The 15,249-nt window shown below is 44.8% G+C and overlaps 1 long non-coding RNA gene across 1 annotated transcript in view; it reads right to left on the minus strand.

Moving 5' to 3' along the window:
• Positions 1-2,160: 2,160 nt before the first annotated feature.
• The window catches only part of LOC137525004 (uncharacterized), a 63,980-nt gene continuing 50,891 nt past the window's right edge, over positions 2,161-15,249 (minus strand). The window contains exon 3 of the long non-coding RNA XR_011022832.1: positions 2,161-2,229. This is a non-coding gene — a long non-coding RNA (uncharacterized lncRNA). The remainder of the gene's footprint in view (positions 2,230-15,249) is intronic.

The following is a 15,249-nucleotide window of genomic DNA, read 5'->3' on the forward strand; positions in this document are numbered from 1 at the left end:
CACACTTGCGGTTCTCTGCCAAACGGTCCGGATGACCTGACCGGATCCGGACCGGATCCGGATCGGAACCGTACGGTTCTGATCCGGATCCAATCCGGATCCGGTCAGGTTGCATCAGGTGTTCATCAGGATGCGATCGGGATCCGTTTGGCAAAAGATAGTAGAAACCGAATAAAAATGTTGAGGTCTGGGAGGTCAGCAGAAGGTGGACCTGTGGAATCAGGCCCTCCGCTGTTTAGCACTCAGCTCCACCTCCGACATACTGCCAACATCTCCAGCACGTTTAAAGTCCCTGCTGCTCCACTCCAAAATGCTTGCCCATGTGTCCCCATCCAAAATCGCCGCTACAATACGCATAGGAAGTGGGGTAGAACATCCGGATTTTTAGCCAGTGTGTTGTGCGCTCTCCGGTTCTCATTGGTTTGTATTGGCCGGATGGTGCAGTCCGGCTCCGCTCCGGATACGGCTGCCGGAGGAGCCGGACCAAAAAATAGCGCATGTTGGGTCTTATGCCGGAGTCCGGATCCGGTCCGGATCCGGTCCGGACGAAGCGGACGCATGTGAACGGACGCATAGGCTTTCATTGCTATGCCGTGCGTCCGTTCCATCCGTTCTGCATGCGGTCCGGCTCCGGCACGGCGATTCCGGACGGCGACCGCTAATGTGAATCGGGCCTTACAGTGATTTTTTTTTTTCAAAAATGCAAACAAAAAGTACAAGACTTTCTGTATTGTGTGCTCGCATGCACGTGACATCCCCTATTGCAGCAGTAATTGGTCAAATGGATCATGTGATATCTTGATTCCTGTGGCTGCAGTGATTGGCCCAAGGGATCATGTGATTCCTTGATCAATCAGTGATCTACTAGCCCCTCAATGATCACCATTACAGCTAGTAACGGTGATCACTGACTAAAAAAACTGTAAAAAATAACTATTTAAAAAAAAAAAAAAAAAATAAATATATATATATATATATATATATATATATATATATATATATATATATATATATATATATATATATATATATATGTATATATTAGAAAATAAATGTGTTCATGAGCAAATCTGGGACAGGGGCAACAAAAACTCTAAATAATTTGTAATAAAAATAGTGTTAGCATTATCACCTAAAATACATAATATTGAGAGAATCTAAAGAAATCTCTATATGCAAGGGACAAGACAGAAAGCCAATATTGGATGGTCCTGATCATTGGCTCTGTAGAAAAAAATAATAATCATGTAGTGAAAATATCTTCATGACATGGGCTCAGGAGCATTTCTGAAAAGCAATGACCGTGAATACAGTTCATTGCTGTGTCCACAAATACAAATTCAAACTCTACCAGGGAAAAATGTCACATTATAGGACCAATACTGAGACATGGAAGGGAAAAGTGAGGGACTTCCTCTTTACACTGGGAGATTTCCTCCTGACACTCTTAGTAACAGAAATACATCCCCTAGGTATAGCTCTGGAACAGAAGACAGTTTCATCATGCAACTTTCACTGAAAGGAACATATAATGATGTATTAGGTCATCATATTCATGGTTTGTATTACCCATGTTAATGCAATTGTACAGCTAGGCTTTAAATGCACATTAACATATAGAAGTGCTAATGAGGCTTAATGGATCTAAGTTTCCTTAGCCGCAGAGCTGTTATTGCTTTCTGATGTTAAGTGTTGAAGAGTATCACTTTCATGCATGTCTGTTTTGAATTTTAAATTGTCCACTCTAATAAACATTCATTGAAGCTGCAAGAAAGAAAAATGAATATATTTTCATGTAACCTTGTTCCTTTTCCAATGAATACAGTGTGAAAGTGTGAAAACTCCCATTTCTCAGAATCAGGATTTTTAGCAGAGAATGGCTGAATAGAGGGATGCTGCCTGTCCAAGAAAAAGGTCACACACCATAGAATCGTTTCAATGAGCTTCTGCAATATCACAACATTTATTTCCATCCAGAGTTGCATTCATTTTTCGATCAGATTTTGTGGAGATCAGCTGTGCAAATTTTACACACAAACTGGAGCCGCCCAAAAGTGGAGAAACGCCGATTATGACCAATGTAATTCTCTATGTCAGATTAAAAAAGCCCAATCCTACCTTAAGAAGCAGGCTCACATTGAGTTTTTTATAAAAAAATTTCGACTTTATTCAGCACTTAGAACAACACGTTTTGTTGCATAAACCGCTTCATCAGGTCAGTGAATGTGCCTTTAAAAAGAACATAAAAGAATGTTCAGGGCTACTCCAAGGCGTTCAACCGTAAAATTACAACTTTAAGCTCTTGTATGGAAAAAGTATATGACATTGGGGTTGATTCACAAAGGTTACTTATTTTTCACCATAACTGTAAGGAATGCTAATGCATGAGATAAACAAATAAGGAGAGATAATTAATGAGATAAATAGATAAGGAGAGCTATGTCAAATAAGGAGAGCTAAACCATGATTTAACCTCTTTAGCGGTAACCCCGTGCTGGACACGGGGTAAGCCGCGCAGGAGGATTTCTCAGGCCCTGCTGGGCCGATTTTAATAATTTTTTTTATACACGCAGCTAGCACTTTGCTAGCTGCGTGTTACTTACGATCGCCGCGGCTCCGCGCCGATTCGCCGCTACCCGCCGTATCAGAGGGTGCCCCCCCTCTGAGACCCGTGCGCTGCCTGGCCAATCAGTGCCAGGCAGAGCTGCGGGGTGGATCGGGACTCCCTCTGACGTCACGACGTCGATGACGTCGGTGACATCATTGCACCCGTCGCCATGGCGACGGGGGAAGCCCTCATGGAAATCCCGTTCAGAACGGGATTTCCGGATGGGCATATGCGCCGGCGGCGATCGGCGCGTACGGGGGGATGCCGCAGAGAGGGGGGAAGCATGTAGCTAGCGCTAGGCTAGCTACATGCTAACAAAAAAAGTTAAAAAAAACCCTCGGAATCATACCGCCAGGGAGGCTAAGTTAGATCAAGAGAGCTAAACCATGAGTTATGTCAAATAAGGAGAGCTAAACAATGAGTTATGTCAAATAAGCAGAGCTAAACCATGATTTAAGTTAGATAAGGAGAGCTAAACCATGAGTTAAATTAGATAAGGAGAGGTAAATCCTGAGTTATGTCATTTAAGGAGAGATAAATTGTGAGTTAATAAATAAGGTGAGATAATTTAACAGAAAAGCTTCATGAATCAGGCCCATAGTGTTTAGATCTAGCAAATGTATAGAACAAAATACAAATAAAATGACAACATAAAAGTATGTAATCCACAGATCTAATATAGACCAGTATACCATAACAATAATAAAAACAATATTGCATAGGAAATTTGTTGGTAGTTGTGTTAGGGGTATTTGTAATTAACCAACCGATTCAAATTCAAACAAGCAAATATATAATCAGACTATTCATTCTAGTTTGATTATATATCTGCTTGTTTGAATTTGAAACGGTTGTATGAACGATGTCTCATTCTCTTTAAGCCACTCTGTTGTGTTCTGTAATCACAAATACAGAATAACTAAGATGAGATCTTTAGTTGTGGTTTCAATATGTAAAAATCTGACAGAAGTGAATGACTAGGTTTCATTCTCTCACATAACTTACATGCTGCTAGATCGCACCATTGTGTTTGAACATTGTATTTATATCACAAATGGTATCTTCATCTCAAAGGCAGGACACCACCAGAGGAGATGTGTTGCACTGCACAAGTCTATGAACATCCACCCAACACCTTCCGGCCTCATGATATGTTCCACTGCATTTGAACCACGACCAGAAGCTGTACCTCCAAGATTACTGGTATTACATAACCAGAGTCCAGAATATGGGTCTGGAGTTGATAGTAGTAATTGCCAGTGGTGCATCTGTCAGTTGGAAGGCTGCTGTTCTGTTTTGGATGTTAAGGGGATAACTTGTTTTCTTGGACTCCACAATTGGACCTAATCAGAGCTTTATGATGACATCACATGAATCCTTATAGAAATGGGTAGATAGAAATTGTAGGTACTGATAGGCAGGTAGCAATAACACGGTTACAACAGCAAATGGAGTCCTTGATTAATTTAACCGAGACCATGAAAAAGAAAATGTACCGTGTTTGTTGCCTGATAAGACGCACTTTTTTGCCCCCAAAAGTGTTGGGAAAAAAGTTCATGCGATTTTTGGATTGATTGCAAAATAATTTGCATACACGTTTTCACGTTAACGACCACATACACATTGACGTAATCACAAAGCAAAAATGCATAGAAATGGGGAGTTTTGTGGTGCATCGTATGAGGTGAAAAATACAGTACATACCTGGGGCTTCCTCCAGCCTCCTTCAGGCTCATCAGTCCCTTGCCGTCCTTCCAGACTGCCTGGCCCCTTTGTTAGGCAGCCCCGTAATTCATCCAGTTGGGTCCAGTCGGCGCTGGAGCAGTCTGGCCGTGCCCGCTCCCCTAACATACTCCCATCCCCGGGAGCACTTTGTGTTTGCGCAGTAGTGCGCTCCCGTAGTGGGAGTGCTTTGTGCCTGCGCAGTAGAACACTCCCCATGACAGAAGCGTAATGGGACATGCAAGCGCAGCCTGGATGAATTACTGGGCCGCCTAGTGGAGGATCCAGGCAACCTGGGAGGATGGCGAGGGACCAATAGAGAGGGCTGCAGGAAGCCCCACGTTTGTATATATATATATTTTTTTATTATTATTTTTTTATTATTATTTTTTTTTTATTTTTTTTTTCATTGGTCTCAGTTTTACTTTCACAGCTGAAACTTTGGGCAACACCTCAATTTTTACTAGAGTTTTCTTCCCATTCTGTCCTGAAAAATTAGCTACACCCTCTTTATTTAACATGAAGCCTGGAGTGAGCGAAACATGAGTAGGAACAAGAATATGTATTCCAGTCTGCCCTGACGATCTTACTGGCTTCCTGTTTGCCCTGACAGCCTTACTGACTTCCTGCTTGCCTTGACAACCTTACTGGCTTCAGCAGTGTCTGCATCACACACTCGTAACAAGCGTGTGGCCAGAAAATAAATGTAATTCTACAAAGTAAATTGCAGTAAATCTTCCCTGAGTAGACAATGCAAGCAGCATTAGCAATAGATAGCATGGCCTAAGCAGAGATAGGTGGCCTCACATGATCAGGAATCTCAGAGTTGAGGTTGATGGAAAGTTCTTAGCTATGCACATTATGGTGAGAGGAGAGTTGTCCCCACCCTCACAAGTCAGAGCTGTCATCTCACAGCATGTAAGTTATGTGAGAGAATGAAACATAATCATCCACTTCTGTCAAATTTTCACATATTGAAACCACAACTATAGAGCTTATCTTAGGGTTTTTTTCTATACTTGGCTAAACAACTGCCTAGGCCATACAGTACTATAGTCTTTTTTATGTTTGTTTATTTTTCTTCCTTTCTTTTTTAGACTGATAGATGAGTCAGCAGTTTAATCCAACTAATCTTGTTGCTGTGAGTAATGTTTTTAAAAGACCACTTTTGTAGGCATAATTTTTAATTGGAACAAAGAATAGACGGCGTGGGTAGGCACTACATGTTCCTCGGTGGGCAGGGCCAAATCTATCCACAATCCGGCCCTGGGCAAAAATTACACAGAGTCCCCCGACCCACACCTCCCTCCCCTCACCCCTGGAAGCAGCATTAGGTAGCCCCTTTGTTCCTGAATGCCCTCTCAGATAGTATTGGGTATTCCCTCAAGGTGCTGTAGCCAGCTGGCAGACTCCCCAGGTCTCCTCCCAAGTGAACTGTGGTTCCCTGGTATCCCTGCAGACTATTTTCAGTAGAGCAAACTAACCTGTCAAAGGGGGATGGGGGGGGGGGGGGGGGTGAATAGGACAATTTGCAAAAGATTTCATGCTGAAATCTATTGCAAATCCCTGGGCAATGTGTGGGCAGGCAACAGATCCATCTCTGGTCAAACTCAATCAAAGAGATATTTGTCTACTGGTCGATCAGACCATACATTGAGTTAAGTGTGGCCAGCTTTAGATACCACCATATTCCTCTTGCCTCAAATTCTGTTTAAGCAGACAAAGGTACAAACATGTGAATGGGTCCATACAGAACTGTAGGTTTGTTCTACATGTCCGTAGATGTGCAACGACTCGGCCCAGAAGATGGCCCAACGGACATATTGGACATAGTGTGATCCAGTACTGACATCTTTCTACTATTTCTTCTCCTCATTCGTGTAGTCGTGACCATATCTGTCAACCACTGCTTCTTTTGGCAGTTACATGGTCATGTTCAACTTCACATATGTGTAACGATTGGTGTAGCACACAGACGTCTGATTATTGGGTGATCTGCAGAATCACCAATAATTCAGACTCTATACCTGATTATGTGGTGATCTGCAGTATCACCAATAATGCAAGTATAGAAGGCAGAGAAACAGAGGTGTAAAGTGTTTGGTGCAACAGTAGATTAAATGGATAGATCTCACCAGAGAAGCTGGTGAGTACTATCTGAAACAACAGTGCTAGACCTCACCAGGGGAGCTGGTGGGTACTAGCCGCAACAACAGTGCTAGCCCTCACCAGAGGAGCTGGTGGGTACTAGCCGCAACAACAGTGCTAGCCCTCACCAGGGGAGCTGGTGGGTACTATCTGCAACACAGTAGTATAAATAATAGGTCTTACCAGAGGAGCTGGTAAAGTACTAACAGTAAGACTGACAACAAAGTTTGGCTAAACCTTACCAGAGGAGCTGGTAAGGTACTATCAGCACAAGCGACTGAATAGTCTAACTAGACCTTACCAGAGGAGCTGGTAAGGTACTATCAGTCACAGGAGCTGTATAACTTAAACTAAACCTCACCAGAGGAGCTGGTGGGTATTTAGTCAAAAGAGCACCTCACCAGTGGCAAGGGCCCACTGGTGAGTAGAGAGGTCAGACAGGCAAGGTTTGGCAACTGAGAGGCAAATACAGTACAGAAACGTGAGACAGAAGAATAGTGAGTAATCAGGCAGAGGTTCAGCAACTAAGGTCAGATAGGCAGAAGTACAGAATCGATAAGCAATAGCAAGGTCAGAGTATAGCCAGAATCATACACAGGTAATCAGTAATACAATATAACAATAGTCCTAGTCTTGTGTGAAATCCCTGGTTTCCTCCCAGATCAAAGCACACGGGATAATAGTCTAAGGTCTGAGCGCTAACACGAGTGTATTCGCAACAGCAGACAAGTTGCAAATGACCAGTGAAGGCTTAAGAAGCCGAGGAGAGCTCACAGCCGCGCCCCTTACAAATCAGCCAATCCGAGCGGCGTGAGTCACCTCCGACGTCAGCCGACCGGCAGGTCAGCTGACGCGCCTTCTTCCAGCATAAAGGTCCTGTCTCTGCATGCACCCGCACGATACAGCGACCCTATGAGTACGAGACAGTACCGTTCCCGTCTTCCTAGACGCCGACGGAACTGATGAGGCCTGTGCACAGGGAACAAAGGTGGCTGCGGGTATACCCTGCGTGTCCGCAGCCGCCATAGTTGGAGATGTTACAATATGTTGTCACATCTTAGCCATCCTCTTCTTCTTTTGCCCTCAATTCTTCCAAGCCTCAAGGATTTATCCAAGGACTTTCTCATTATGTGACCAAAGAATCCGAATTCTAATAGTAGTATGAACCCTTCTAGTGAGCACTCTGGCCTTATTTCTTTAAGTATTGACTGGTTAGAACTTCTCTCAGTTGAAGGAACTGTCAATAGTTTTCTCCACACCCACAATTCAAAAGTATCAACTGTTCTACACAGGTACTTATTTATTGTCCATCTTTCGCAGCCATATGTTATTACAGGGAAGACCATGGCTCTAATTATTCTGATTTTTGTTGGTAAAGTGACATCTCTATCCTGTAGTATCTTGTCCAAATTTGCAATATCTTTTCTCCCAAGTAACATGCCTCTCTTAAAGAGAACCTGTAACAGTATTTACCTTTCCTGGCTCCAGCAGGGGCGCAGTTTCGGCTCTCCGCACGGAGATAAGCGAAAATAGCCAATCTCTGTTGGGTCCGCTCTACTGCGCAGGCGCAGGAGACTTGCGACTGCGCAGTAGAGCGGGCCGACAGCGATCGGCTATTTCCGCCTATCTTCGAGCGGAGAGACGATACTGCGCCTGCGCTGGAGCCGGGCAGGTAAATATTTACATCCCCGCTGTTTGGGGAGCTTTATCTCCACCGCCGTGGGACCGTGGAGGATCGGGGAAGCCTCAATAGGATCCTGAGGCTTCCCCTACCCCAGGTGAGTACCCCCCATTGGAGGTTTTTCTCATTGCAGGTTTTCTTTAATCTCATGGCTGCAGCAACCATCTCCAGAGATCATCAATACCAGGGAGATTAAATATGTTACAACTTTTACTTTCCCTACATGTATTTGCAGATGGTTAATTGGAGCAAATTGACATTACTTTAATTTTCTTGATGTTAAACAGTAGACCAGCTTTGGCACTTTCTTGTTTGACATTCATGACCAGGCATTTTAGTGTTACAGAGAATGCCGACAGGCATTCTGTTCCTGGGCTTTGTTACTGAAAAAAGAAAAAGACAGAGGAGGCATTGCAGACTGAATAGCATGGCTGTATCCTTGTATTAAATACTTACTGTATGTCTGAAACACAACAGTGATTGGAAAGTGTTAAACGACAGCCAAAGGAAGAGGGATATGGAGGAAGCTGCCATATGTATCTCCTGTTAAGCAATATCAATTGCCTGGCTATCCTGCTGATCCTTTGCCTCTAATACTTTTAGCCATAGACCCTGAACAAGCATGCAGCAGATCAGGTGTTTCTGATATTATTGTCAGATCTGACAAGATTAGCTGAATGCTTGTTTCAGGTGTGTGATTCAGACACTACTGCAGCCAAATAGATCAGCAGGGCTGCCAGGCAACTGGTATTGTTTAAAAGGAAATAATTACTGTATGGCAGCCTCCATATTCTTCTCACTACATTTGTCCTTTAAAGGCTCTGCCTCTGACACAGGAGACCAGGATTCAAATCTCAGCTCTTCCTGTTCAGTAAGGCAGCACCTATTCAGTAAGGAGACATTGGGCAAGACTCCATTACACCGCTTCAGCCTACTAAGCACACCCTAGTGGCTGCAGCTCTGCCGCTTTGAGTCAGTCAAGAGAAAAGCATGATACAGTGGCTTGCAAAAGTATTCGGCCCCCTTGAAATTTTCCACATTTTTCATATTACTGCCACAAACATGAATCAATTTTATTGGAATTACAACAGACCAACACAAAGTGGTGTACATGTGAGAAGTGGAACGAAAATCATACATGATTCCAAATTTTTTTACAAATCAATAACTGCAAAGTGGGGTGTGCATAATTATTCAGCCCCCTTTGGTCTGAGTGTAGTCAGTTGCCCATAGACATTGCCTGATGAGTGCTAATGACTAAATAGAGTGCACCTGTGTGTAATCTAATGTCAGTACAAATACAGCTGCTCTGTGACGGCCTCAGAGGTTATCTAAGGGCTGGTGCACACCAAAAACCGCAAGCAGATCCGCAAAACGCGAACAGATTTTGAAACGCTTTTTCTTCTTTTTCTGCAGCGTTTCAGCTAGCGTTTTGCGGTTTTGTGTAGCGGTTTTGGTATAGTAGATTTCATGTATTTTTACAGTAAAGCTGTTACTGAACAGCTACTGTAACAAAAAACGCCTGGCAAACCGCTCTGAAGTGCCGTTTTTCAGAGCGGTTTGCGTTTTTCCTATACTTAACATTGAGGCAGAAACGCATCCGCAATCCAAAATCTGCAGCAGCCCGGGAGTATGCGTTTCTGCAAAACGCCTCCCGCTCTGGTGTGCACCAGCCCATTGAAATACATTACCCTAGCAGATCCGCACCCGCAAGCGGATCGCAAACTGCAGCCGAACCGCTCTGGTGTGCACTAGGCCTAAGAGAATATTGGGAGCAACAACACCATGAAGTTCAAAGAACACACCACACAGGTCAGGGATAAAGTTATTGAGAAATTTAAAGCAGGCTTAGGCTACAAAAAGATTTCCACCAAAACTTTGAACATCCCACGGAGCACTGTTCAAGCAATCATTCAGAAATGGAAGGAGTATGGCACAACTGTAAACCTACCAAGACAAGGCCGTCCACCTAAACTCACAGGCCGAACAAAGAGAGCGCTGATCAGAAATGCAGTCAAGAGGCCTATGGTGACTCTGGACAAGCTGCAGAGATCTACAGCTCAGGTGGGGGAATCTGTCCATAGGACAACTATTAGTCGTGCACTGTACAAAATTGGCTCTTATGGAAGAGTGGCAAGAAGAAAGCCTTTGTTAACAGAAAAGCATAGGAAGGCCCATTTGCAGTTTGCCACAAGCCATGTGGGGGACACAGCAAACATGTGGAAGAAGGTGCTCTGGTCGGATGAGACCAAAATTGAACTTTTTGGCCAAAATGCAAAACACTATGGGTATCATTCATAAAGAGGCTGTCGGTAGTGCGGGAAAACACCGTTCTTCTCCGCAACAGCTACTTTAGACTTCTGGGTGGGCATTCATAAAGAAGTGTGTAGGTGCGGTGGCAGTGCGGAGATTCCCCGAACTAGGCAAGCGGAGACACGCAAGCTGCCGAGTTGATACATTTCTCCGTGTTCCGCTCTGCTGCAGCTGCCTGGGAGGTCTGTGTGTCTCCATTCACTTGCATTGGTATCGCCACATCAGAGGGAGCGGGACTTTCCGACCTGACACCGCTGGCGGTATTCTTTATGAATTAACATTTTGCTACATTTGTTCCGTTAATCACCGCACAAGGCGGTGATTTATCACTCTGCTCGGTATGTCTTTTTTTTTCATGCGGAAAGAGCCTTTATGAATGCTGACTTTGCCGAGTGGTCGGTAAAGTCAGCTGTTTTTAGCATTTCCGCATGCGGAAATGCTTTATGAATGATACCCTATGTGTGGCAAAAAACTAACACTGCACGTCACTCAGAACACACCATCCCCACTGTCAAATATGGTGGTGGCAGCATCATGCTCGGGGGGTGCATCTCTTCAGCAGGGACAGGGAAGCTGGTCAGGGCTCGTTCCCACTGTTGCGACGCGATTTCGGCCGCATTCCGACGCTTGTAAAAACGCATGCGGATGCGTTTCCGCATGCGTTTTTACCCGCGATTTCGCATGCGATTTCGCATGGCAGGGTGCCATGCGAAATTAACCATGACACTGCCAGGGCTAAATAAAATTGAAAAAGGTGCGAAATCGCAAGCGAAATCGCGGGTAAAAACGCATGTAACAAACGCATGCGTTTTTACTATTAAATACATTAGCGGCGATTCGCACGGATTCCCGACGCAGGCGAAATCGTTGGCTCTTTTGTGCGTTTTTTTACCGCTGAAAAAAACGCACCTCAACAACGCTACAGTGGAAACAGGCCCATCCACTTGCATTACATGTGCGGATCTGCATGCGTTGGACGCATGCAGATTCGCGATAGTGGGAACGAGCCCTCAAAGTTGATGGGAAGATGGATGGAGCCAAATACAGGGCAAACTTGGAAGAAAACCTCTTGGAGTCTGCAAAAGACTTGAGACTGGGGTGGAGATTCACCTTCCAGCAGGACAACGACCCTAAACATAAAGCCAGGGCAACAATGGAATGGTTTAAAACAAAACATGTGTTAGAATGGCCCAGTCAAAGTCCAGATCTAAATCCAATCGAGAATCTGTGGCAAGATCTGAAAACTGCTGTTCACAAATGCTGTCCATCTAATCTGGCTGAGCTGGAGCTGTTTTGCACAGAAGAATGGGCAAGGATTTCAGTCTCTGGATGTGCAAAGCTGGTAGAGACATACCCTAAAAGACTGGCAGCTGTAATTGCAGCAAAAGGTGGTTCTACAAAGTATTGACTCAGGGGGCTGAATAATTACACACACCCCACTTTGCAGCTATTTATTTGTAAAAAATGTTTGGAATGACATATGACTTTTGTTCCACTTCTCACGTGTACACCACTTTGTATTGGTCTTTCACGTGGAATTCCAATAAAATTGATTCATGTTGGGGCTGAATACTTTTGCAAGCCACTGTATGAATGCTCCGTCTTGTCTAATGCAATTATATATATATATATATATATATATATATATATATATATATATATATATATATATATATATATATTCACAATATTACATAATAAAAAGTGCATGTTTTCAATAAAACTAGAAATGTTTGCCTTTAACTCTCCTGTGTGTATAGTAATTAGAATGGACCTTTAAACTTTAGGAAGCAAACACACATTGTTCTGGAAAAGCTGAGAAGTACATAAACATCATCTGAGATGTATGAAACTTGAAGTGCTTGTAGAGATTATGACAAAACCGCTTCACTTATAAGCTTTCAGTGTTTACCCTTTTCAGCAAAACAAAGAAAAGTCCTCTACAAACCAAGTAACAATAGGGCTATTATAGCCATCAAAGCAATCAAATTTAGACAAGATCTGAGCTGGGGAAGGTAATCCTGGAGTATAACATTCTCTTTTTAATTAACTGGTAACACTATAACTTTACAAGTATGTTGATACAGCTAGTTTTTTTCCTGCTTGTAACAACTAGCGGTGCTTAAAGAGGAACTTTAATGAAAAAAGGGAAAAGGATAAATCAATACATAGCAAAGCTAAAAAATAGAAGATGGATCAAGAAATTATTGATATTCACCATGTAATTTGTTCATGTCTTTTGCTCCACATTCAGCCTGCAGGTATAAATAACTGCCATTATTTATAACCACATCCACTAACATTGCTAATTTATTTTATTTTATTTTATAGATGTACTCAGATACTGCTTTCTTGGCAGTTGGAAGCAGCTGTTATTTCCCACAATGTAACAAGGTTCACAGACAGGAAACTGTGAGGACCAGGGGCGTAGCAATAGGGGGTGCAAAGGTAGCGACCGCATCGGGGACCTCCCTCAACTACAGTATTAGCTCTCTATTGGTCCTGTGCACATAATAATCACTTCTATGGATTCTTTGAATATTGGTAATCATTAACAAGCTGTTACCCATCCCCTTCTTGCTTCTCTGATACTGTAGTTGCCATTGACAGGTTTTGGTGCGCCATATCAATTGTCATGTATACAGTGCCTGGAGGGCCCCAATGTAAAACTTGCATCAGGGCCCACAGCTCCTTAGCTGTGGGAGGGGTTTCACCACAATATCAGCCATACAGCCCCCCCCGATGATCTATTCGAGAAAATGTAAAGATTTCTCATGAGAAAGGTGGTATCAGCTACTGATTGGGATAAAGTTCAATCCTTGGTAACAGTTCCTCTTTAAAACAGATCCCCAGATGTAAAGTTTGAACTAGGTTTCTGCCAGAGGTAAAATAGCTTTTCCACAATTAACTGCTGGTGTTTAAAGGGATACTTAAGTGTACTAAGAAAAGCCAGTTGTACTTACCTGGGGCGTCTACCGCCCCCCTGCAGTCGACTTGTGCCCGCGCCGGTACTCTACAATCCTCCGGTCCCCCATCGTGGCTCAGTTTTGGTTTCGGCGACTATGCTCTAGTGTTGGGCGAACAGTGTTCGCCACTGTTCGGGTTGTGCAGAATATCACCCTGTTCGGGTGATGTTCGAGTTCGGCCGAACACCTCATGGCGTTCGGCCTTTTTAGTTCGGGTTCGCCCGAACAGCTCAATGCCCAGCCGAACAGGGCCCCTGTTCGACCGAACAGGGCCCTGTTCGGCCGAATACTGCCCCCCTATGGGGTCGCAGGCATAAGGGGGGAGCATGCCCCGGTCGCGGGGGGGGGTCGGAAATTCCCCCCACCCCCTCCGCGAGCGCTCCCCCCTCTGCCCGCTTCCCCATAAAAAAGTTTGATGAAAGTACCGGTGGCTGGCCTGGCAGTAGAGTGAGTGAGGAGGAGGAGTCCGGAGAGTGACGCGTTGAGGCCAGGCAGCGTCACGCGTACCCTCGTATGCGTCATCACGTAGAGGACGTGAGGTCAAAGAAAGGGCGGAAGTACCACAAGGGTACAACGCTGAACCGCCCGCTGCCCGGCCTCAACGCGTCACTCTCCGGACTCCTCCTCCTCACTCACTCTACTGCCAGGCCAGCCACCGGTACTTTCATCAAACTTTTTTATGGGGAAGCGGGCAGAGGGGGGAGCGCTAGCGGAGGGGGTGGGGGGAATTTCCGACCCCCCCCCGCGACCTGGGGCATGCTCCCCCCTTATGCCTGCGACCCCATAGGGCCCCCAAAAGCGGGATGTTCGGGGAGTTCGGGGTTCGGGCCGAACATGCCGAACATCTGGCCCATGTTCGGCGAACGGACCCGAACCCGAACATCCAGGTGTTCGCCCAACACTACTCTGCTCATGCATGTTGTCTTGTTCTCAGGGCCTGTTCTAGACTTTCTGCTGCTCCCAGTATAGGTAGCCAGGTATAGTTTCCCCAGTATAGGTAACCAGGTATAGATTCCCCCAGTATAGGTAGCGAGGCATAGGTGCCCCCAGTATAGGTAGGCAAGTATAGGTGCTCCTAGTATAGGTAGCCAGGTATAGTTTCCCCAGTATAGGAAGGCAAGTATAGGTGCCCCCAGTATAGGTAGCCAGGTATAGTTTCCCCAGTATAGGTAGCCAGGTATAGATGCCCAGGGTATAGGTAGCCAGGTATAGTTTCCCCAGTATAGGTAACCAGATATAGATGCCCCCAGTATAGGTAGCGAGGCATAGGTGCCCCCAGTATAGGTAGGCAAGTATAGGTGCTCCTAGTATAGGTAGCCAAGTATAGTTGCACCAGGATAGGTAGCCACGTACAGGTTCCCTGGTGCCCAGGTTCCCAGTACAGGTAGACAGGTGGACATTTACCTCCCTCCAGCTCCGTCAGTTGGTGGTGTCTGTGGCTCTCAAAGCGGCGGGTCCCAGTCTCCCATTTTTCAGCTGCAGCTCCTCCTCATTCATAATGGCGGGCGAATGACGGGCGAGCGAACGGTGGGCAGCGGCCTCACGTCGGAAAGCGTTGTGCCCCAGCCAATCTGCCGCCTGAATGACGAGCCCCTTATGGTTCTACATCCAATCAGTGCACAGGCTCACAAAAAAAGACTGCTTGAGCCCATGATTACAGGCATTCTGTCTGTAAATTGTTAGTATTGGCAGTTATTCTGTAACAATCTGCATCTTTTCTCAATATAGTGTATATGGACAAAAGAACACTTAGTTCTCATGTCTCCTGTTTGATCACCTGCACCTAACTTTACTAGAAGTTTCTCTCTTTC

This window comes from Hyperolius riggenbachi, chromosome 7, assembly GCF_040937935.1.
Source record: "Hyperolius riggenbachi isolate aHypRig1 chromosome 7, aHypRig1.pri, whole genome shotgun sequence".
In the NCBI taxonomy this organism is placed as follows: domain Eukaryota; kingdom Metazoa; phylum Chordata; class Amphibia; order Anura; family Hyperoliidae; genus Hyperolius; species Hyperolius riggenbachi.